We start from the raw sequence: 22,942 nt of genomic DNA on the forward strand, positions 1-22,942 counted from the left end.
AAAGTACCAAAGAAAGTAGCTGGGCATGGTGGCACATGCCTGTAATCCCAGCTACTCGAGAAGCTGAAGCAGGAGAATCTCTTGACCCTGGTGGTGGAGGCTGCAGTGAGCTGAAATCATGCCACTATACTCCAGCCTGGGCAACAGAGGGAGACTCGGATTAAAAAAAAAAAAAAAAAAAAGGAGCACACATTTTATACTGACCGTAGCCAAAACAGCATGAATCACATCCCAGCTCAAGTGAAAATATCTGAGGATTCTGAGATAAGGTGAAAATAGATCTTTTACATTTCAGTGGCCAAAGACAAGAATGTCTTAAGATAGAATCACAAGCAGCTTGAGAGCAGGAGCCATTTCGTTATTTGTCTCTACATTCCATAGCTTCTTGCATGATGTTTTTTTTTTTTTTTTTTTTTTTTTTTTTTTTTTTTGAGAAGGAGTCTCGCTCTGTCGCCCAGGCTGGAGTGCAGTGGCGCGATCTCGGCTCACTGCAAGCTCCGCCTCCCGGGTTCACGCCATTCTCCTGCCTCAGCCTCCCCAGTAGCTGGGACTACAGGCGCCCACAACCGCGCCCGGCTAATTTTTTGTATTTTTAGTAGAGACGGGGTTTCACCGTGGTCTCGATCTCCTGACCTTGTGATCCGCCCGCCTCGGCCTCCCAAAGTGCTGGGATTACAGGCGTGAGCCACCGCGCCCGGCTACATGATGTTTTTGAAGTAAGTACTTGTTCATTTATTAAATATTAGATTGGTTACTAAAGGCAGAAAGCGATAAAGTGAAGTTTTATTACTACAGTTCTCATTTATTTATTTATCTTAACTTCCAGAATTGCTTTTGGGACATATGCACGAGCATGCTCCCTTGTGTTTTCAGGTGGCCTTAGATTGCCTGTCAAGTTGCCAATCACACAGTCCATGTGAAATCACACAGCTTGTTAATGTGGCAGCTCCAGGGGCTGAAAAGAAGCCAAGGAGAAGGGATGGATTTGCCAGTTGGATACCTTTAAAAACTTTGCTTTCTCTACAAATTGTGATTTCTCTGATGAGGCATGCTCTAGAATTCTACTCTTGGGTATTTCAGAAACAGTAGGATCTACAGGAAACATTGGACTGAGAATTGAAAGCTCAGAGTTTTATTTTTGATTTTCCTTTAGCATTATCGTTACAACTCAATGAAAGGCCTTGAATAAGACCTTGAACATTCCACTTTGTGATCTGTACAATAAATGAATACAAGTATATATGAAGTCCTTAATTCTGCATAAATAATAAAGTTGGAACCATGTGATAATGTGGCTTATAATTATGTAGATTCAGGGCACTCTGCCGCTCAACCAATGAAACCACATATGTAGAGAATCTGAAAGAGCAGAGAATATTAGTCCTCTAGCACTGAAAACACAAGACCCCATTTTTCAAAGATTTCAGATATTCTAACAATAACTTGAAAATTACTCAAGGCTCAGTAATATTTCTTAGACCCCCAGTTAACACCTAAAATAATTAGACAATATCTGTCATTAATGCATCTTCTCTTTTTTAGACATTATTAAGCATCAAAATAGAGTATTATTTTACCTTGATTTTTTTCTTTGCAATCACAAACCAAAATTTTTCCTTCTACTTAGTGACTTCGCAAAGTGCCTTGCAGAACACATCTGTTAATAGCTTGAGGTATTGGACTGTTAATTGACATTTGAATAGAATCTTTACGCCAATTTACCACCCTTATATACAAGACAACTCAGGCCTCAGAAATACAGGCTGGTGGAAAATACTTTTAGATTTAGAAAGATGTGGAGCCCCTTAATTTATTACCCAATAAAAAATAGTCACTGATCAACCATTAAAATCATGTCCTCCTCTTCCCGACCCTGGTACTCCAACAATTCTGACTCTCACTTTATTGGGAGAAAACTAAATAAATCAAGGAATGTAAATATTTTGGGAGCAATAATATCATTAAAAAGTATTTGCTGGTTTGACTTAAACTGTCATGTTACTTGAAGAAAAAAAATACAGTATTTGTACTTTCACATGTGACTTCCAGCTGTTTGCTGCACTTGGCTGTGAGTCTTAGTCTAAATCTAGTGTAAATCACTTCATGATAGAAATATTTTCTTTCCTTTCTCCATCTATTTGCACCTGGTTGTGAAATATTTCCTAGTTGCATTTCCATTCATCTTCACCCCAGCAGGGTGCCTGTGCTTTACTGCTACTGCAAAGTTTGTTCCACTTAGCCAAGGCTTCAGGACAAAATGTGCTCTGTTCATGACAGCTTGTAGGTGAGGAGGGCCTATATATGAAAGGAGGTGAATTTTAGCAGCAGTTATTGAGGGATGGCCAATGAAACCCAGTCTCTCAATAAATAAGGAAAACAAGACCATTTTGGAATGAAACCTGCAACATCTAAGAGGCACTGCCCATCCCCAAGGTCTCACCCATCCCTCCCTTGTTCTGCCTCCTTGTTACTTACTTTCAGGGCCCATTCTTCTATTGGCTTGCTCACCACTCCTTTAGTCTTTCATTTTTCCAGACCAACTCTACTATTCCTGGGTTCTTCTTTATCCTTCATTTCCCAAGGATGTACTTGCTCTCCACATATTTGCACAGCTCTGGAGCTGTCACATGGGGAGGGTTGGAGACATTTTCCTTGCTACATTAAGGTATGAAACTGTTAGCAAAAGAATGTCCTAGATATCAATTACTTGCCTTTAAGGCCCAGCTCAAAAGAGTTTTCCTCGGGCTAAATGGCCTCTCCTCTGTACATCCATAGCTCTGATCATTCTGCCTGGTTTTAGATGTATTGTTGTAACACAAGTGTTAATTCTTCTGTGTTTAGACTCCTGTCTTCTTCAAAGTAGGGCCTTCATCTCTGAATATATAATGCTTAGCACTGCCAAATACATGGTAGATACTCAAGAAATATTTCTCAAGTTGCACTGGCTTTCAAATGTCACATCCTTAAATAGTGATTATGTAAGCTTACAGCTTTGTCTCTTCCATAACCACAAGCTAAGTGCGTAAAAGGATGAGGGCACGTGCCATTCTGCTGGAGTGACGGGGACCAGGTCAGACTGTCTTTATCTCTGTAGGTTTGGAATACATAACATTAGAGGGCCCAAAATACTTTTTAAAAAACAGGTGGGCTGGGTCAGACAAAATATAAGGTACCACACACTAAAAAATTCCATCTCCTCTTATCCAGATTGTAAGTGAGAAGTGGAAAAAACAAGACCTGTCAACTACTTGCATCTATAAGACGGAGAAAAATGTGCATTGATAGATGAATTTTATTCCTTATTTCATTACCACATCTTGCCAATTATGTGGTGGCAGAAAGAATGATGTTTCATAGAATTTTACAGATTTCTGAGCTAGAAGGCACCTCTGAAATCATCCAAAACAATTTCCTTATTTTATAAATGAAGAAACTGAGGTTAGAAGAGGTTAAGTGGCATGCACAGGAGAGAAGTAAATGGTGGAGCAGGGCTAGAATCCAATTTCCCTAATTTTCAGTACAACCCTCCCTCCCATCACCTCTGTGCAGCACAGAGAAGCTCATAGTTGGCCGGGCGCGGTGGCTCAAGCCTGTAATCCTAGCACTTTGGGAGGCCGAGACGGGCGGATCACGAGGTCAGGAGATCGAGACCATCCTGGCTAACACGGTGAAACCCCGTCTCTACTAAAAATACAAGAAAATTAGCCGGGCGAGGTGGCAGGCGCCTGTAGTCCCAGCTACTCGGGAGGCTGAGGCAGGAGAATGGCGTGAACCCGGGGGGGCGGAGCTTGCAGTGAGCCGAGATCGCGCCACTGCATTCCAGCCTGGGGCACAGAGCAAGACTCCGTCTCAAAAAAAAAAAAAAAAAAAAAAAAAAAAAAAAAGAAGCTCATAGTTCTACATTGCCCCTCTCTCCCTCCACATTGTTTCCTTTGATCCCCTAGGTCTCCACTCACTGTTAAGGGAATTAGGGCCCCACAACTGTCTTTTTGTCTTTCAAAACTCATTTTTATGAAAAGATGACTGGCACCATATATATATACACATATGTGTATATATATACACACACATACACATATATATACACACACATACACACACGTATATATACACACACATATACACATATGTATATATACGCATATATATAGCTATTAAGTCCTCAATATTAGGGCATTTTTTAAAAAGCCCTATAAAGATATTGAAACATAGAAATAAAATTCTTTAAAATATCAGAGCCCAGTTAACCTCAGTTGACGTGACATCCTTTTAAAAATAAAAGCAATATCTGCACAAAGTTAGAAAATTTTAAAAGCTTACAAAGGTAAACTATAAAATGTAAGTTTCTCCTTACCATGGTCACTCTCCCCAGTGGCAGTTATTGTTAATAGATTTTTATCTACACCCTCAGCAAATATAAAAATGCTTATACATAAACCAGCATAGGTAGCTAGATGGACGAATGACTGGATAGACAGGTAAATAAATAGATTGGTGGATGGATAGATAGGTAGTAGATAGATTAAAAAAAAAAGAGTTTAGCCTATATAAATGCTTTTCATTTAATAATAGAATCTAGACATTTTTCAAAATTATGATTTGTGTATCTTCATTTTTCCAATAACTGTATAGTATTCAAGTCTGTGGATATACAATAATTTATTTAAGTACTCTCTGAGTTTTTTTCAGGTTTTGCTGTTACAGTTTAGTATAATCATGCTTGTATGTATATGTCTGTGTACATGTACACCACGAATGCACACACTTTTTCAAGCAGAACTATAACTATAATGGTAGAATTGTTGAGTTAAAGGGCATGAACACTGAAAATCTGATAGTTTGACATAGGGACTTTGAATGTTTAAAGAAGGAGGAAACTGGCTAGGCATGGTGACTCACGCCTGTAATCCCAGCACTTTGGGAGGCTGCGTTGGGCGGATCAGCTGAGGTCAGGAATTGGAGACCAGCCTGGCCAACATGGTGAAACCCCGTCTCTACTAAAAATACAAAAATTAGCTGGACATGGTAGTGGGCGCCTGTAATCCCAGCTATTTGGAAGGCTGAGGCAGGAGAATCACTTGAACTCAGGAGGCAGAGGTTGCAGTGGGCTGAGATCGTGCCACTGCACCCCAGGCTGGATGACAGAATGAGACTCCGTCTCAAAAAAATTAATTAAATAAAAAAGGAGGAACCTTGGGTAAGATAAGAAGTCTTGTCTTGTATCCTTTTCAGTCATCCCTCTGAGGGCTCAAAAAATGTGTTGAAGAATCAGTAGCAGGAGATAATTGCCAGCAGAGCAGCCTCCAGTCTCTGGAGAAGGAGAGAAGGATATAGGTTAAGAGTCTGAAGACCTGAGCTTCACTTATGGCTCTGTTATGATTTTTATTTTATTTATTTATTTTTATTTTTTTGAGATGGAGTCTCACTCTGTCACCCAGACTGAAGTGCAGTGGTGCTATCTAGGCTCACTGCAAGCTCCGCCTCCTCGGTTCACGCCATTCTCCTGCCTAAGTCTCCAGAGTAGCTGGAACTATAGGAGCCCGTCACCACGCCCGGCTAATGTTTGTATTTTTAGTAGAGACGGGGTTTCACCGTGTTAGCCAGGATGGTCTCAATCTCCTGACCTTGTTATCCACCCACCTCAGCCTCCCGAAGTGCTGAGATTACAGGCGTGAGCCACCGCGCCCGGCCTCAGCTATGATCTTTAGATGGGAGGTTAACCTGATTCATTTCAACAAAGAGAGGTAGAGAACTTACATAGTGCTCAGTGCATGAGTTTTCTCAACCTAAATATCCTCATGTGGAATGATATAGCTTCATCGTAGGTTGGTGGCAAATACTAAATAGGATTATAGAAAATCTAGTACAAAATGAATACTTTGATGTCTATGTGGAACATTTAGGGAAAAAAAAAAAAAAAAAAAAAAAAAAAAAACAGCTACTTACGCACTGTGAAACAAAGAATGTTCTTCCCTATATGACAATATCATTTTCTTCATCCAAGCAGCCCTTCACTACCTGGTATATGGACCACGCAGCCTGTGCACAGTGAAGTTGCCTGACCAAATGACCAAAGGGATTCTAACAGGAAAGCACGTAGCATTTATTAAAAGTTCCCAGATGCAGGCTGTGGAGTTGTCATCCACTTGGTTTTTAAAAGGAGGTCGGTCGGCTCTCCTCCCTCGTCTTCTCTTACTAGCTTATTAGTTACTAGTACAGCACCAGCAAGCTAAGAGCAGCAGCCAAAATCTGATCAATAATGCATCTGTCTGTATCTGAATCAAAGGCACCATGGTAAGGAAAGGAAAGCATAGAGTTCCTTAAATCACAATGCACAACAGCAGGAGCCAGACAGCTGAGAGGGGACTGGGGTAGAACCCGGAGAAGACAGAATCTGGGCAGGGGGTAGGAAGCTGGAGAGAGAGACCCAGTTGTTAAAAACAATATAGTTTTTATTTTGAAAGGTTGAAGCTTCAAAGACACAGAAGGCTCAGAGCTTTGGGGAATCAGAATGTGTGTGTGTGTGTGTGTGTGTGTGTGTGTGTGTGTGTGTGTGTAACCTACTTTACCTATTTCAGAAGTAGAGGGGTCAAATGAAGCAAATGGACCATAATGGAAGCGCACGTCTTCCTGGGCAGTTTTTTGGATAATTCGAACAGAATCCCTGCATCATCTGGATTCTTCCAATGTCCCTGTAGCCATCTTTTTCTGGATGGCATGTCAGGCCTGTAACAGCTCACATACTGAGTTGCATCTTTGAAACCTGCAAACCATGCAGAATGTCTCCCAGGCACTGCATTGAAGCCACACTGCTACCAGCTTTTTGTCTCTATCCCCTGAAAAAAAATAAAAAATAAAAAATAAAAAAAATAAAAAAAATTGGAAGCTGGAAATGTGAGAACTGGGAGGAATCTTACAGGTCAATTAGCCAAACTTCCAATTTAGTACATGAGGAAACTAAGGCCCCAGAAGTAGCTACCTTAACTAACACTAAGTAATTAGGAGCAGATATTAGACCTCTTTAATTACCGCTTCAGCATCTTTCTGTTGCTCTACCACTAGGCTGTGCGTTCAGCATGTCTATTCATGCGTGTGGGAGACAATTAAAAAGCTAACCAATATTTCATTATTGCTCAGAAAAAGATGCAGTCACAGTTTTTTTTTTATAAGAGAATTGTCATACGGTAAAGAGAACAGTGAACTGAAATTTCTAAGATGATCTGATTTCTTTTATTCTACATGCTTTGGAGTCTATCACTGTTTCAAAATACAGACTTTACTTGGTAAAGAGGTCAGTGTATGTGCTGAAAAGGGGAAAGGAGGCAGGATAAAAAGAAAAAGAGATACTTTATTCTAACGTAAATTAGGTGGCATGCGGCTGTAATCTTAGCTACCTGAGAGACTGAGGCAAGAGTATTGCTTGAGTCCAGAAGTTAAGAGTCCAGCCTTGGCAACATCACAAGACCCCAGCTCAAAAAATAAACAAGATAAAAAATGAAGTTGTCAATTGTTTTCATATCATCTGTTTTAATCTTTTGTATAAATCTAAAATATTTATGTTGTCTTCTTCAATGTCTAGGCTGTAACATTTTCATCTATAAACCAAATGTCTCTGTTTATGTGGTTTGCTTATTTATTGTCGTTTCCTGTTAGATTGTAAGACCAAGAGAGCACAGAGCAAGTTCACTGCTCGTACGTCTATTAGTTAAGGTAGCACTGGCGGCTGTAACATAGAAGTTTATTTCTAGCTCATCTCAAGTCTAACACCAGTGTTCTTATTGCTCTCCTCTAATTGGTGATTCTGCCTCTTTCTATAGAGTGGTTCCACCATATTCAATGCAGCTTCCAAGGTCACCACGGTAGGGGAAAGATCCTGAAGAATCACAAACAGCAGAAGCAGGGGTAACGCTTTCTCCCATATTCCGCTGGCTAGTACTCAGTCATATACCCACACCCTGCCACAAAGAAGGTTAGGACATGTAGTCTAATTGTGTTTCCAAGCAGAGGACATGGGTCCAGAGATCAGCTAGCAACCTTTGCAACACTATTGACGGAGTTCAGGACATGCCACCCCAAAGTGTGGCATCTTAGCGTATTAAATATTTTAAACCAAAGGAATTTGAGAAAAAGTAGATGCAGGAAGATCTCTCTGACCTTCCGCTACCCTTCTTCCCTGAAGTAAGTCATAAAACCTAAGAAGGATTTTCTGATTGATATGGTTTGAATGTTTGTCGCCTCTAAATCTCATGTTGAAATGTGATTCTCCAAGTTGGAGGTACAGCCTGGTGGGAGGGGGTTGAATCCTGAGGGCAGATCCCTCATGAATGGTTTACCACCTTCCCCTTGGTGATGAGTGAGTTCTTCCTCACTTATTTCACATGAGATCTGGCTAAAAGTCTGGGACCTCTCCCCTCCCCTTGCTCCCCCTATCACCGTGTGATGGGCCTGCTCCCTCTTCACCTTCCTCCATGATTGTAAGCTTCCTGAGGCCCTCACCAGCAGCAAATGCCAGCACCACACTTCCTGTACAGCCTGCAAAACCAGGAGTCCATTAAACTTCTTTCCTTTATAAATTACCCAGCCTCAGGTATTTCTCTACAGTAATGCAAAAAATGGCCTAATACACTGACCTTCCCCTGAAGCAGGTCATAAGACAGACCCTCATGTGAGAGGTTCCTTCCTGTACCAAGAGGAAAGGAACATGCCTATCTCTGAAAGCAAGTCACAGAGAAGAATCTGAACAAACAGTCCTTGCTAAGTTTCTCCCAGTTTATTACCATTTAATCGTACCTTTCCCCGCATCATATTTCTCCATGACTGTTTACTCTTCACCGAACGTGGCATAGAAATACACAGGAAGCTGAGGCAGGAGGATCACTGGAGCCCAGGAGCTCGAGATTGCAATGAATTATGATTGTACCATTGCACTCCAGCTGGGGTGACAGAGCAAGACCTTGTCTCTTAAAAAAAAAAAAAAAAAAAAAAAAAAAAAAAATTAAAATTAAATAAAAATACACAGGTTTAACCATTTATTTGAATCTTTATTTTCTTATGGATGCTTTTGTGTCATGTAAAACTTATATTAAACAAATTTGTATTGTTTTTTTCTTGTATCTTTTACTATAGGAGTCTCAGCCATGTACCTCAGATGGGTAGAGGAGAAGATATTTTTTTTTCTCATTGACACTACTATGTTACCAGAGCCTAGGGTTTGGCACATAGTAAATGCTGGGGTCGGGGGGGGGAAGTTGTCGAAGGAATTTTTGAATGAATGCATATAGTGTACTTTTACACTTTCTCATAATCTTATAAGTTAAGTAATTAAGGGTAAAATACCCAAATAGAAATAAGAATTCATTATGATTCCATTTTCAGAGAGCCTGAGTACTCTTCAGCTCATTTGGTTCTTCTTTCTCCTCAGCAATGATCCTTAGCTGAGAATAGCTTGATTCTCCTTATTAGCCACTTTTCATGAAAGAAAGCTTATTAGAGCTGCCTGATGCCCCTTTTCTTTTCCTCTAAGTTGTCATAAAGAGTTGACTTTACAGAAATAATGTGAGAAACAATCTTACCACCACCATGATATAAGCAGATCATTTTATAAGTTATACTCACAAAATGCAGATTATCTGCTTTTCACTTGTGCCGTTTAAACTATGACCATTATTTTGCATTTAAAAATACAATCCAGGAGACATCCTGAGATTGTACAAGTCAGATAAGAATCTATTCTAGTATTCAAGTATCCAGAGCAGGCCATTGGGAAACTCCTGGGATTCTTAACCAACCTCATTTTCAAGTTTCTTCAGTTTCTTTCACCTATGCTCTCTGACTACATGTCAAACTCAGTCCTTTGCTTTTTGTCTCCCACGGTATCAAGAGAACAGCAAGTAAATGTCCCTAGAATAACAACTGTGTAGTACAACAGCTGCCTGCGGCCTGGCTTCCTGACTTTATTAACACCTTAAAGGCTTAAGGGTTGTAGCTACACAGTCTTTGAAACATAGTTCTTTTCAAGCTTTCTATCCTCTTTCCACCTTGCCCTTTCCAAGTACCCTCTGTGTCTGCCTAACATCTGCAACATAGATTCAGGGCAACTGGTAGATTACATATTATTATTATTTTTTAACTACAGACAATGAGAAAAAAGTAAGTACAAACTATTCATTTTTTCTGGTTACAGATTCATAGGGAAGTAGAAAGTAGAAATATCGGTAAGTAAATGAATTTCTCTGGGCTTCACCTTTCTCATTTGTGCAATGTGGAGAACAACCCCTGAATTAGTGTTAGACAATGAATGTAAAGTCCCTGCTCTACAAGTGCTTGTTTTACTGCTCCCTTCATTCCACTGCACCCTATTCCTCTATGGCCTCTAACCTCACTACCAGTTGATGGAGTTTTTACACTTCTACAATCATCAGTATGTAAGTTCTTACACCTAAAGCACCTCATTGTGAAATTAGTTCATTTTTATGCAAGCTTTTTTGGACCACCTTCTCTGCTCAAGTTTTCTTCTTAAATGACTTAGGTCCATACTTTCCAATACTGTAATCTCCAGCCACACGTTGCTGATGAGCACTTGAAATGTAGCTATTTTGAATAAAGATGTGCACTAAGTATAAAACATACACCAGAATTTTTTAAAGATTTCATATACAAAAATGTAAAAATATCTCATTGAATTTTTTTGTATTGACTATATGTTGAAATATATAATCCTTTAGATGCACTGGATTACATATTATTTAAAATAACTTCACCTGTTTATTCTTTTTAACATGAATACTAAGAAATTTTAAATTACACATGTGGCTTACATCTCTGGCCTGCATTGTATTTCTGTTGAACATCCCTGTAATAGAGATATCCCTGACTCCAAATTATATATTTCAAACTTCTCCTGCAACAGAATCTTCTCTCTCATGCTCCTTCTTTCAACTTGGCCAACTGTCAGGCAGCTCTATTTCTTCTCTGGCCCTTATTAGTAGCAAGATCTCTTTTAAAGCAAATGGAAATGCCATTATAATGTCTTGAATAACTTAGATTTGTGTTTTGTGTTTAAAAAAAAAAAAAAAAAAAAAAGGTGGTTAAGCAACCCGATTGTAACCACTTAGCTGGAAGAAAGAGCTGGACTTGAGTTCCTTCTGACCTTAAAAAATATTGTAAATAGAAATTTGGTACAAAAGGAAAAATAAACTGGTTTTGAATTCAGATATACATAGATTCAAATCCTCGTTCTGCACTAAGTTGAATCTATAACCCTAGGCAAGTCTCTTGAGCCCTCTGAGTCTGTTTTCCCAGTAATAAATATGTGTTTGTGAAAATTAGACTTAAATTATGTAAAGCGCCTGACACATAATGAGTATTTAATGAGTGCTCCAAGTATTATTTCACATGGCAAATCATACTGCTAATTAATATACTGGGACTTCTAGGACTAGGACCAAGGGGTGGAGGCAGATGCTGAGGACCTCTAAATCCCATCAACCCTTTATAAAACATCCTCTACACGTTTTGTGCTTCAACTCCATCATTCCTACATCTGTTACCCTTTTATTGTTACTGTTAGTTTCAACAGATGCTTATTAGAAATATCCATAAAAAATTCATCCTGATACTAAGATATAAAAAGCATTAATGATATAATTATAAAGGTTAAAAGATCATTTTTAGCATAGATTTTATTTAAAAGATTATAATTAATCACAGAAGGCAACTGGTCCCATGGTCTTAGCAAAAACAACAACAAAAGACAAAAACTTCTAACCAACATAGAGATTCTTCATAGTCTTCATATGCAGAGATAGGAAGAGGTTGAGCTTCACCTAACTTAATATGCCTATAGATTGAGAAACATAGAGTAATGTCTACAAAGTTGGGGAAAAGAAATTCTCCATAAATTTTCTGGAAAGATGAGAAAGTTTTTATTCTTTAAAGTGCCTTAGTAGGCTATGGAATCTTTGGTTTTAAATAGAATATTCTACGTTTTAAGATTCACTTATGTACTATTCCATAATAGCTGACCTTAGGATGAGGAAAAAAGACATGATAGAAACTAAGGCAGAACTTCCTCTGCTTCCCAGGTTCAAGCCATTCCCCTGCCTCAGCCTCCGAAGTAGCTGGGACTACAGGCACATGCCACCAGGCCTGGCTAATTTTTTGTATTTTTAGTAGAGACAGGGTTTCACTGGGTTAGCCAGGATAGTCTCGATCTCCTGACCTCGTGGTCCGCCTGCCTCGGCCTCCCAAAGTGCTATGATTGCAGCTGTGAGGCCACCACCCCCAGCCGGTAGGACTCTTAAATGCTCTGGTGAGTCAAAGAAACCTTAGACCTGCGTCTGAGATTCTGGATTCATAGGTGCTAACTGGGTTTTTGGGCCATCGTCTCCATGGAAGACTATAGTGGAGTGATGACTTCTGAGCACAAGAAGTCTAGGCTCCATTTAGTCCCTTCTCTTTACTATCTAGACTTCAGCATTTAAATACTTCTCTGCCACAATTAACTGAGACCAAGTATGTCATTGTGAAAAATAATGAGAGTAGAAGGCTAAAAATGTCAAATTTCTTAATTCAAATCTAAATATGATCCTGCTGGGGATAAAGTAGACTTGTTACCCAGAGAAGCCAAATTCCACTGGGTCTCAACCATGAGAGTCCCTAGATTTGGAACTGGTTTGAATTTTTTTTAACTACTGCAACAGCCATTTCTTGGGCCATTAACATTGTCTCAGTCAAGTAGTAATGTGGGGACCGTCTATAAGTAGGTTGTAAGACAAACAGTGCCTGCCTGAATATTTAATGAACTCTGAGAACAGCAGCTGTATAGAACCTTCTTTACACTTGAAATTGTTGCCTTCACTTTACAGGGCAAGTTCCTAGAATTCCTCAAGGCCCAGGTGAAACTTGACCTATTCATGAAGCTTGTCACTTGCTCTCCTGCCACACATTTAGTTGTCACCTCCTCTCACCAGCTACCACAGCACTTTGCACAAACATCTTACAGGAGTTGTAATTGCATATGTGTTTGTCTGTCCAGATACACCATGGGGGCTTCAAGATCAGAGTTTTCTCCTGTGTCCTTGCATTCTATGTACTACTCAGAATGCCTGCGGTAGAAGAGATATGCACCCAGTTTTCGGATGGATGTGCTTTTTCTGAAAACGAAGGCTGGTAGGACTGCATTTGAAGGCAGTTTCCCTTTCAAACACAGAGTTTACCTCAGAGGAATGGGCTTCCTCTTCATTCTTCCTTCTACCTCAAGGCTATATAAGCCCTTGCTTGTTGCTAAGAAAGAAAAGAAAAGAAAAGAAAAGCAAAAACTGGCAATAATGCCTCAAAGTTAGAACGGTACTGATTTTCATCTTGCTCTGAGGGTGGAGAGAGGGGTGCATTGTTAAAATACAGGGACTAAAGGTCCTCTTAAAAGTTGGTTGGGTCAGTCAACTGATAAACTGACCAAATTCCTCCCAGAGAATGGTCGTTTTCAATGTATTCATGGAAAAATGTAGACAACCTTAAGAAATTTCCAATTGTCTTTAGTTGGCTTTGCAGAAAGGTATTTAGTAAGTAAGGAGCACATTGTCGAATTCATAAGTTATTTTCCTTTAGTCCTCCTTCGGTCAGTGTTAACTATGGCAGCCACTTTTACTTCATTTTAACTAAACTAAAGAAGATGAACCATCTTTCAGTGTTCCCTGTTAGGTTCATTTGAGAAAACAGATACCCTTTTCAGTTGCAGAATACAGGGTAAAACATTTTAAATGATTCACCGATTCAGCTGTTTCCATGTATGGTTATTATTATTATTTTGCACTATTGCTGCTTTTTGTTACCTTTTAAATGTTTAATTCCAAAGTTTCTTCGAGTATTTTTCATAAATCTTTATCATTTTATCATCTTAAATGCCTACAGTACAGGGCTCAGCTCCTGCCATCCATGTGATGTATTTTTAGAGACAGAGGGAAGGACTTTGTAATCCTCCTGTTATTTTCCCAAGTAGCTCATTGATGCCTGAAATTGTAAAACTAGAGATTTATTCTTTTGGCTTAAGACTTGGGCCCTTATTAAAAGAGAGTATTTCTAAATAAATACCACATTTTCCTTCCTTAAACCTGTCTGATTGCTATGTGCCATTCTTACAGCATTTTTCACATTGATTTTCTATTACACTTGTTTGTTTCTCTACCTATTAGATAGTTAGCTTCTTGAAGGTAAGGGAATCCTTCTTCATCTCTCTACATCCCACTTTCCTGAGCTACCTCTTTTCAGATGGATTAAAGTTTGATTATAAGAGATGGCATACATAACTCCACTTTAAGATTAGATTAAGTTTTCAGTTATTAGGCCAAAAATCACAGAGCCTTGCGAGTCGGGACCTGTTGCAGCATATCTGCACACTAACAGATGACATAAAACTGTTGGTGATACTGGCTTCAACAGGTTTGGACAGATCTGAGCTCTTTGATGTCTTGCTGCATCACGTTTTGTTGTTGTTGTTGTTTTTGTTTGTTTGTTTTTCCTTTTTGGGGCTTCCATGACAGTGACATGGAACTGATGCAGACAATCTTTTTTACTGTGCTTCTGTTGCTCGGAGTGCTTTCAAAATTGCACACGCTCCTCTCTTGTGCCAGACAGTGGGAGGGAAGTTACATTCTCACGTGGGAGGAAAGTTGAATCAATGCCCAGGCAAGCAGAGGTGCATATACATCTCTCTCTCCAGCTCTACAACCTTTAAAAGTGCTAGTCTCCCTACATTAGCACAATTTCTTGTAGATTATTGTCATTCCATAAACATTTGCTCACACATATGCACACACGCTCACCCCCACGCATGAAAAGGAAAGAAAACAGATGAATCTCAGTGATTTATATAATATGCGTATCATCACACAGCTGGTAAGTAATGTAACCATGTTCTCCAAACCCAATGTGGTCTAGATACCATGCTTGGGAATTATCGAACACACTGTGCTTCTTCCCAGTCATGTATTTAGTCATGGAAATAATCTATTTAGTGCTTTTTGCATTAAAAAGGGTTGTCCACATACTTTTTACTTTTTATTTATACTTAGCCCAGCTTCCCTTCTACTCATTGGTTGATTTTTTTTTTTTTCTCGGATCCTGGCCTTTTGTTTTCTTTTATTCTTTCCTCCTCCTGCTCACTCATCTCTTCCTACTTCCTCATTCTTTATCTCTTTTCCACTCTCTCTTTTCCAATTCCATTAATGAAAGTAGATAATAACTTGTGAATTCAAGTGGAACTTCATTTCTGAAACTGCACACTCATGCTGGAACCCATTAAGCTCGATAGCGAGAAATGAGAGAAATCATAATTATCAGGCCACTAAAATACATGAAACATAAAATTTGTCAGGGAAAGTAATTGAAATTATTGGAGCAGTTGGGCCTGGTGCTGAGCAGACCCTCAGTGATAATGGAAAGGTTACGGGCGGTGTTTAGCAATGCTGATGAGGTCCAAGGTGACTCCACGCCACCACAGTCAGCAAATTTATGCTCGGCTTGTATTAATTTGCGAATCTGTCTTTGGAAATTGGGAGAGCAGTGGTGTTCAGGGAACCCCTTCAACTATCCATCCAAACAGGTACTGGTGACTTGTTTTTTTCACATCTTTGTGGGTTTTTTAATTCTTTTTCTCACTCTTGTGTCTTTTCTTTCCCTGAGTTTCCCTGTCTTCTCATTTTCTTTTTCCCATGCTGCTTTTTTATTCAGGTTTTTCCTCTGTCCTTTCAAATTTATCCTGAGTGCTACTTTGCTCTTTAATTTAATCTAAAATCATTTAACAATTTGTCTAATTGGTGTGTAAAATGTGCTTGTTGCCAAAATCGGCTCTATAACTCAGGGTTGGAATTTTTCTTCCCTTGACCAAGGCTGCCTGCCGCTGAGATGAGCCCACAGTCTAAAACTGCTCGTACCAACGTTCTTGCTGTTGTCATTATCAAAACAAATGCTATTGCTGCACATACTTGTCTGATATTGTACTGAGCAGATATGAAGGAGTAGGAAGAAGAAAGGGAATGATTCTCACACTATCTTAAAATTCCTAATGTGTCTCTGACCTCAGCAACTTAATTTTAAATAATCAGAGTTGCATATGTACTGTGCTTTTGGTTAAAGGGCTGAAGCACACACACAAAACAATCATCTAGAAGAAGATAACAGTTTATACGAGATATGGTAATATATTCAGGCCATAAGAGTGGGATATTTTTCACAAACATGTCTCAATTCTCCTAGAAAACTTTTAAGGGTGTCCCATAGTTGGTAATAGTTATAGGTAGTATATGTGTATAGATAGCTGACATGATTTGATGATTTTTCTCAAAACTTTTCATATCTTTCATATCTCCATAATGACACATTTTATCATTTTCAAAATCTTCTTTGATATTGAAAGTAGAGAAGCTATTATTACCCCATCCTATAGCTAAAGAAACTGAGGCTGAGAAAGATTAAATGATATAGCCAAGGTCACTTGACTAGTGACTGGCAGATACGTCTCCAATCTTTTTACTCTATGTGCTTTTCACAGTATCTTATGTTCAAGTCTTCTATTAGAAAATTCCTGATTTGGGACAGGAGGTTGCAGTGAGTTGAGATAGTGCTACTGCACTCTGGTCTGGGTGACAGAGTGAGACCCTGTCTCAAAGAAAAGACAAAATGCTAAGAAAAGTATTGCTTGTGTAGATTTCTATAACACTAGACTTGACAATTCTTGATTTGGGCTTGAAGGATGTTTTGGTTCTTTGAAAGAGTTCAGTGACCTCATTTGGACAAGTTCTCTACTGCAGTTGCTATATCTCAGTGTATACCTGGCCAGAGCATAACCAAACTGCTGACAACTCTAGTAATTGTCTAGGTAGGCTCTGTCTGCTAATAGTTGGGAGTATGGGCTCTGGAGTCAGACTGCCTGGCTTGAAAGCTGCCACCTCTTTCTGCCCAAGGTTCTGCAGGTTCCCAAACTTACTTCAGCCTCAGATTTTCACATGCAAAATAAGGATCGGAATAGTAAGGAATAGCACCACCATACTGGGTTTTTACAGGATTACATGACATGATTCATACGAAGAACTTGAAACATGGCGTTGAACGTATTCAACAATAATAGCTAATAAAGATGAGCTGCTATTATGTTAATGACAGTATTTCAGAATATTGTGAACTCTCTCTAATATTCCTATTAGAGTTTTCTTTTACAGATTAAAACTCTAAATTAGTTAGGTGGTTTATTCATGTATTGACTCATTCATCCAAAATTGACTTGGTGGCTATTAAGGGTGAGGCATGTGTCTAGCTCTGGAGATGAGAGAGTGAAAACAAAATTCCAGATCTAAAAAATGGACATCACTGTCTATTGGGGAGATGCAGGTATTCTCAGAGGTAATTATAATTCAGAGAGATAGATGCTATGATTCTCATATGTACAAGATGGGAACACAGAGCAAGACACACATGTCCTGGTGGTGGATTGTAGGGTAAGACTTAGACTTTCTAGAGAGGAAGCCCTGAATTAAGACTTTGTAGACTGTTAAATCTTAGAAATGGCTGGGAGAGAAGGAGAGGAGAATTAAATTTTACACAGTAAAGTGCACACACACATGGCACAAAGGCAGGAGGCATTTGATGAGGGCTGTAAGTGGTGTTGTATGGATGGAGTGTAAGATGCCTGTCAGAGAGGGTACTGCAGGGGGGCTGAGCAAGTCAGCATCTTATAGACTCTGTTTAAAAAAAAAAAAGAAAAAGAAAAAGAAAAGTCTGGCTTTTACCTTGAGCTTTTTCTTGGCAGCTTCATTACATGGGATAAATTAAATTTCAAAGTATTATTTTATATGTGCTGCTATTAAAATGGGTTTGTTTGAACAGTGAACAAAAAGCAGGGCTTTCCCAGGCCCCTGCATACAGGCTCAGTCAGTAACCATGCCAAGAAGACGACAGGCTGCAACAGGAGGACACAGATCACCTGTGGGGAAAATTTGGGCATTGTTTCAAACTCCTTTGTACAGCAAATTCTTATATGGAAATTTCTGGAAAATAATTATGCAAAATGTAAAGTTCTAAACATTTCCGAAAGAAGGAAGGGAAGGAAGGAAAGGGAGAAGAAAGGGGGAAGGTAGGGAGGAAGAACTGAATGATTCTGAAAAGCCCAGCAACTCATACCTTAGGAGTTTTTAGGAAGAAATGATTATTCGTGTGGGTTCACTAAAATTATTTTATTACCTTCTGTATGCTGGATGGCTGTTATGAAACTACTAAGATGAATATTTTCTGCGTGTCACTTAAGGACAATCTATGATCACTTTTCTAGCATTTTCCATAATTCCACATGTCATTATACTCAGAAAAATGTTTTTACAGTTTCATTGAAAAAAGAAATTATATTCATAACACTAATAGCCAATGACTAAATAATATGGCATGGAAAATAAAGAAGTTTTATTTTATTTTTGAGATGGAGTCTCACTCTGTCGCCTAGGCTGGAGTACAGTGGCACTATCTCTGCTCACTGCAAACTCTGTCTCCCGGGTTCAAGTGATTCTCCTGCCTCATCTTCCTGAGTAACTGGGATGAGAGGTGTGTGGCACCATGCCCAGCTAATTTTTGTATTTTTAGTAGAGACAAGGTTTTACCATGTTGGCCAGGCTGGTCTTTGTGTTTTATTTTTAACGGGTTATAGGAATATAAAGGGACTAGGCTGTGCACATTGTTTAGATTCTGTGTAGTACATACACATACAAGCACCCAGTCTAAACAAAACATTTCGTGCTAAGCTCCAGACATTGAATTGTCATGTCATCAGTGTTTCCAAATTGCCAAGATGATGGCGTTATTTCAAACCTGAATTATCTAATTGAATTATCTTATGAGCAGTTGTTTTTTAATAGAGTATCTCTTGTTTATTTTACTATTCCTATAGTAAACTCCATTTTGTCAGGGCAGAACAAATACTTGTCCTAAATACCTTAACTATAGCTAATGGTCGGAATTAGGCACTATATTTGATATTGTCAGAATATTTGTAACAATACATTTATATTTGTAAATACATAATCTACAGCTTTGTAAAGTCATATAACTAAAAGAAAACTAAAAGTAAGGACAATATAGTTTTTTTCTCTCTCTCACATTTTATACCATGAGGAAGGTACTAATCCTTAGTGGAGAGCTGGATAGAATTTTTGGAACATTTATTGTAACCTTTTATTCAACAGATGAGGAATCTGTGTCCCAAAGAGGAAACTAATTTGCCCAAGGCCTCACAGTTAATTAATGGCAAAGCTAAGACTCAAAATCAATGGTTCATCCCCCCAACCCATTGCTTTTTCTACTTTCATTGGCTTTCTGGACTTTGATATCTCTTCTTAGACTGTTTTCCTTTAATAGATGTTTGTCCATCCTGGCTAACACAGTGAAACCCCGTCTCTACTAAAAAATACCAAAAACTAGCCGGGAGAGGTGGCGGGCGCCTGTAGTCCCAGCTACTCGGGAGGCTGAGGCAGGAAAATGGCGTAAATCCGGGAGGCGGAGCTTGCAGTGAGCCGAGATCCGGCCACTGTACTCCAGCCTGGGCGACAGAGCGAGACTCCGCCTCAAAAAAAAAAAAAAAAATAGATGTTTGTGAGAGTTAACATTTCTCTTCAAATGCACTTTAGCCTATTCTGTCTAGCAGACTATGAACAATAATAAAAAGTATCTTTCCACATTAATTTAAAATTACTTTATTAAAATGATTAATTTTATTTAAAAACACATCACAAATGATAGGAATACAGATATGATCTGAGTTTACTAGTGCAATACTTTAATCTTGTCACTGCTCCCTCATGGAGAACACCATATCAATGTGGAAAACAGGCACTTTCGACAGAATTTCTAAAATTTGATGATTCTCAGTAACTATGACAATTAACAAGAAAACATATCTCTGAGTCAATCCTTTGAACACCAGAAGCTCTTTTATGTTTGGATGTTACTGGAAAAACTGTTCTTGAAAAAGCAGCTCTAATACATTTGAGCAACAATGAATTTTCACATGAGGAAAGGTTAGAGCTGGGTGCACAGCAGAGAACTAATTGCTGAGAGCTGCCTTTATATACACACTGCAGTAATTCATAGAGATACCATTTAGAAAGAGAAAATCAACAATTCTGTTCTGTAGACACTCTGTCCTCTAGCACAGGGGAGAAAAAGAGAGGTTCTCATGGCTCTGAGGATTTTCTGAAAGTCACAATTGTATATCTATCACTGGAAATTGTGTGGGAAGTCTATCATGGGGAAGAGGAGGACAATTCAAGTTTATAATTCAAAAAAAAAAATTATTCTTTTCCCTAGTGGGTTTCCCAGTTTTGGCAAAAGAATATTAGTCCTTTTAAATTTTTCTTTTTTAAGACAGTTTCATTGAATTATAATTGTCATATAACAAACTGCCCATATTTAAAGTGTACACATTGATTAGTTTTAACATGTGTACACACCTGTGAAACCACAGCACAAGCAAGGTAATAAGTATTTCTATCATCCCCAAATGTTTTCTTATGCCTCTTTGTAATGTCTCTGATATGGATTGGCTATGTATCCACCCAAATCTCATCTTGAATTCTCACATTTTATGGGAGGTACCCAGTGAAAGGTAATGGAATCATGGGGGCAGGTCTTTCCCATGCTGTTCTCATCATAGTGAATAAGTTTCATGAGATCTGATGGTTCTATAAAGGGGAGTTTCCCTGCATGAGTTCTCCCTTTGCCTGCTGCCATCCATGTAAGAGGTGACTTGCTCCTCCTTGACTTCCACCATAATTGTGAGGCTTCCCCAGCCATGTGGAACTGTTAGTCCACTAAATCTGTTTCCTTTGTACATTGCCCAGTTTCAAGTATGTTTTTATCAGCACTGTGAAAATGGACAAATACAGCAAATTGGTACCAGTAGAGCAGGGCACTGCTGAAAAGATAACCCACAATGTGGAAGTGATTTTGGAACTGGGTAACAGACAGAGGTTGGAACAGTTTGGAGGGCTCAGAAGAAGACCTGAAAATGTGGGAAAGTTTGGAACTTCCTAGAGACTTGTTGAATGGCTTTGACCAAATTGCTGATAATGATATGGACAGTAAACTCCAGACTGAGGTGGTCTCAGATGCAGATGAGGAATGTTTGGAACTGGAGCAAAGGCTACTCTTGTTATGTTTTAGCAAAGAGACTGGCAGCAATTTACCCCTACCCTAGAGATTTGTGGAACTTTGAACTTGAGAGAAATGATTTAGGGTATCTCGCAGAAAAAATTTCTAAGCAGCAAAGCATTCAAGAGGTGGCTTGGGTGCTGTCAAAGGCATTCAGTTTTATAAGGGAAGCAAAGAATAAAAGTGTGGAAAGTTTGCAGCCTGATAATGCAGTAAAAAAGAAAATCTCATCTTCTGAGAAGAAGTACAAGCAGGCTGCAGATATTTACATAAGTAATGAGGAGCCGAATGTTAATCCCAAAGACAATGGGAAAAATGTTTCCAGAGCATGTCAGAGGTCTTCACAGTAGCCCCTCCCATCACAAGCCAAGAGGCCTAGGAGGAAAAAGTGGTTTCGTGGGCCACGCCCAGGGTCCACGCGCTGTGTGCAGCCTAGGGACTTGGTGCCCTATGTCCCAACCGCTCCAGCCATGGCTGAAAGGGGCCAACGTAGAGCTCAGGCCATAGCTTCAGAAAGTGCAAGCCCTAAGCCTTGCCAGCTTTCATGTGGTGTTGAGGTTATGGGTACACAGAAGTCAAGAATTAAGGTTTGGGAACCTCTGCCTAGATTTCAGAAGATGTATGGAAACACCTGCATGCCCATACAAAAGTTGACTGGAGGGGTGGGGTCCTCATGGAGCTATGGAAATACAGAAGGGAAATATGGGGTGGGAGCCCCCACGCAGAATCCCTACTGGGGCACCACCTAGTGGAGCTGTGAGAATAAAGCCACCATCCTCCAGACCCCAGAATAGTAGATCCACCAACAACTTGCACGATGTGCCTGAAAAAGCTGCAGACACTCAATACCAGCCCATGAAAGCAGCTAGGTATGGGTTGATACCTTGCAAAGCCACAGGGCAGAGCTGCCCAAGACCATGGGAACCTACTTCTTGCATCAGCATGACCTGGATGTGAGACATAGAGTCAAAGAAGATCATTCTGGAGTTTGAAGATTGACTGCCCTGCCGGATTTCAGACTTATGTGGGGCTGGTAGCCCCTTTGTCTTTTCCGATTTCTCCCATTTGGAATGGTTGTATTTACTCAATGCCTGTAGCCCCTATTGTATATAGGAAGTAACTAACTTGCTTTTGATTTTACAGGCTTATAGGTGAAAAGGATTTGCCTTGTCTCAGTTGAGACTTGGGACTGTGGACTTTTGAGTTAATGCTGAAATGAGTTAAAACTCTGAGGGACTGTTGGGAAGGCATGATTTGTTTTGAAATATGAAGACATGAGATTTGTGTTGGGCTGGGGTGGAATGATATGGTTTGACTGTGTTCCCACCCAAATCTCATCTTGAATTCCCACATGTCGTGGAAGGGACCTGGTGGGATGTAGTGGAATCATGGGGGCATGTCTTGCCTGTGCCGTTCTCATGATAGTGAATAAGTCTAATGAGACCTGATGGCTCCATAATGAGGAGTTTCCCTGCATGAGCTCTGTCTTTGCCTGCTGACATCCATGTAAGATGTGACTTGCTCCTCCTTGCCTTCTGCCATGATTGTGAGGCTCCCCCAACCATGTGGAACTGTAAGTTCATTAAACCTCTTTCCTTTGTAAATTGCCCAGTCTTGGGTGTGTCTTTATCAGCAGCATGAAAATGGACAAATACAGTCTCCCTCTTGCCCTTCTTTGCCCCCTCCTGCCTATAGATAACCATTGATCTGTTTTTTCTGTCACTATAGATTAATCTGAACTTTCTAGAAATTT

This window comes from Macaca fascicularis, chromosome 2, assembly GCF_037993035.2.
Source record: "Macaca fascicularis isolate 582-1 chromosome 2, T2T-MFA8v1.1".
Classification (NCBI taxonomy): domain Eukaryota; kingdom Metazoa; phylum Chordata; class Mammalia; order Primates; family Cercopithecidae; genus Macaca; species Macaca fascicularis.